Source organism: Pinus tabuliformis, chromosome 8 (assembly GCF_031772625.1).
Source record: "Pinus tabuliformis cultivar Carrire ecotype Pingquan chromosome 8, CPIR1, whole genome shotgun sequence".
In the NCBI taxonomy this organism is placed as follows: domain Eukaryota; kingdom Viridiplantae; phylum Streptophyta; class Pinopsida; order Pinales; family Pinaceae; genus Pinus; species Pinus tabuliformis.
In genome coordinates, this window is record NC_142294.1 from 2,027,441,515 (window position 1) to 2,027,444,795 (window position 3,281).

At 38.2% G+C, this 3,281-nt stretch overlaps 1 pseudogene; it reads right to left on the reverse strand.

The window, feature by feature from the left end:
* Positions 1 to 755: 755 nt before the first annotated feature.
* LOC149244577 (dnaJ protein homolog pseudogene) lies at positions 756 to 2,627 on the reverse strand (annotated as a pseudogene).
* Positions 2,628 to 3,281: the final 654 nt, after the last annotated feature.

Here is a 3,281-nt window from a genome sequence, read left to right on the forward strand (position 1 = left end):
CATGACTCCCCTGATAGCAGGAAAACGAAACAGAGCAGGATAAGAGGAGATGGAAAGTTTGAAACACCCTTCACCCTTCCTTGCAGACCTGAAACCACCGTCAATTGCCAAAGGGGCGACGTGAGCATTAGCTCTGAGAGCCTTCGACCATAAACCCAATTCCAAAATCTGAGCTCGACCCAACACATGACATTCCCCTCCCTCACCATTCTTATGCTCCTCTGCTCTTCCTCGATCCTCGCATGCCATAACTGCACTCTGAATTCGCAATTGAAACTCGGACAAGGCAATGAATTGCCATCCCTTAACGCACCTGCACCCACGCTTAAGATCCATGGTGGCGGATCGCAGTTAATGCGAGTCTTATGCTTGGGGCCGCCCATGGTAACCATGTGGCATTCCATTCTCTGCTATCGTGTCACCCGCATCCGGGGACTTTGTCAACACCATTTACAAGTTGAAGTTGTTACAAATACATTCTGCAAAAAATGTATTTCCGGCTGAGCGATATTAATTGTCTATTCCACAAGATGAGCACTACCACTATCACCATGTGTCTTGCATCTACTTCTCAATCTGATGAACTAAACTCAGATCCACGCTTCACATAGAGCGAATCAATGCAACCATTTGTAATCATTCATTAAATCCTAAAAGAATTCATAAGAATTATGCTACTTATTCCCCTTGATCTCAACTCAATAGAACTTCCAAGAAGATCCTTAATCACATAATACAATGCACACTGCACACGGTCACCTCTCACAAACTAGCCTAAATAATTGTTGTGCACACTGCACATGTTGACCCTGAGGTTCGTCATCCTCTTCATATGCTTCTTGATATTGTTGTTGCTTCCTCCTTAGTTCATCCTCAATATTGACATTTTTCAAAATTGTCCCTTCACATTCATCCAACTCCATGTCTATCATATAAGCAGTTAGACGTGGAAGCAGGATAATGTCCAATGCCTTACATTGTTCTGCGGTGTTCTAGGGAAAGTGCTCCAAAATCTAGAAACTCAACATTGAAATGAATGTACAGACAACCTTTCACGAAAGGCCTTTTATATTGAGGCATACCTTCATTTATTGCTTTATATTGACTAGGTTTGATTATCTCTCCTGGCCTTCCATCAAGGTGAGTAAGGGGAAATTGGAATCCACACAACACCTCTATCAAATTTAGTGTGTGCTCAACATAGATATCATCACCCTTTCATTTGAACTTAGAATGGTCTTTCAATTGTAGTACAAAAACAATGTTCCCAGTTACAGTGTTCGACGCCTCATCAATTTCACCCTGAAACATTGTCCTCTGTCCATGCTGCATTCCCTTCTCAACGTGTACTTCTAACACTTCCTTATCTTGAACAACTTTGTTCCCTTTACACTACTAGTGACCACACTTATCCTTATCACTGGTTGTCTCGCCTGAGCCCCTACAACTGGGACAAACATGTTGCATTTGTTGTATCATCCCAAGAACTAGTTGCCTAATAGAGACCTTCATACCAAAATCTTGGCATCTCATTATAGAAAAGCAATGTATAACAGAATCTAATGCTAAAATTTGATGGACACAATATAGGGACAATTTACACTTGGAAAGGCTTTAAACACATTATAATAGAATATTGGATATCAATTCACTTACACAACAAAAGTTCTACCAAGTTCTGATGAGTTGGGAAATGGGTAAACAATCAATCTTATAAGAAACTTTGGTGAAAATTCTTATCATAATGTTTTAAATGAGTGTGTCATATCGTTGGATTTCATTATATTTTACATTCAAACCTAACGGGACACTTAATCTACTAGATTTCCAAACATTTTTATGATGTTGTGATGGGTTGAACGATTATCCAAATAGATTTCATACTTTTCATGAGGGGAATCTATATACTTTTGATTCTTCGAAATTTTTTAAAAATTGACCATTGTAGTAACAATTTTAACTCCAATAAAACTTTTATTCGAAAGTGTGCTATAAATTGTCATTTAGGAAAGTTTAAACTCCCGGCTCCCATACATCGACTAGAAGCACCAAATTTAGAGCCTTTCCCCTTACACTTTGAACATATAACATTTCTCGAGAGCGATAGCTTTCTAGATGTTCCATTGTGCCGGTCCTCCAAAGAAACCTTCATAAGATGTACAACATCTTCAACTTGATTTTGCGTTCAACCCCTTGAGCTACCACCTCCTAAACTATACCCTCCAAAAGAACCTCCAAAGAATGACTCAAATATGTCAAATGGATTATGGGAAGCACTTCCTCCTCCATTCCCTCTTTCAGCGCATCTTTTCCATATTGATCATATATCTCCCTTTTTTTTTGGATCACTCAAGACTTCATAATCCTGAGCCAATTCTTTGAATTTTTCTAGATCTCCACCCTTATCATATTGATCATATATCTCCCTTTTTTTTTGGATCACTCAAGACTTCATAATCCTGAGCCAATTCTTTGAATTTTTCTGGATACCCACCCTTATCAAGGTGATTTTTGATGACAACTTTTCTATAAGCCTTCTTCAACTCATCAGGTGTGGCACTTCTTGACACACCAAAAATATCATAATACTTTGTGTTGTCACTCTCGTTTGGTGCATGCCCAAACATAGTTAAGACTTTAGTCTCCACTCTAACAATTTCTAATTTCTATGAAGCTATATGTGAAATGGGGTATATTTGGAAAATTCTGTAATTTTTCATTAACACAAATATTACTAGTTTTTTTTTTTTTTTGTGAAAATGAAATGTGAAGATAATATATTGTTGTCAATTGAGCTTCTCATTATGGAAGGACATCATGGATATATGCCCTTCTAATTGAAATTAAGACCGGCCCTTCAAATTTGATCACTGATGCCGATGAGTACAATGGGCTTTGAAAAGTCGTGAAAATAAGTGTGAAAAGAAGATATTTGATAGGATAATTACAAAGAGGTTGAAACTTGGTGGAAACTAATTTTGAAAAGGAACATAATTGATGTTCTGAAGATTTTGTGAGTGGAGTGCTCAAATATTACCATGCCGCACCATGAAATTCACAGAGAAGATCATAATGAGCCGAGTCGCAGGATAATCAGTGTGTAATTTAAAGCTTCCAGATATTAACCCCAATTGTCCGTGAGTTGTGTTGTAAGGGAGTATGATACACCGCCCCATGACACATGTGAACGCTACCCAGAAAATATAATTTGATGATCTGCGAGACAATGTCGACATGGCATCTAATCCATCGATGTCGCTTAGTTGGATAAACACCATGTA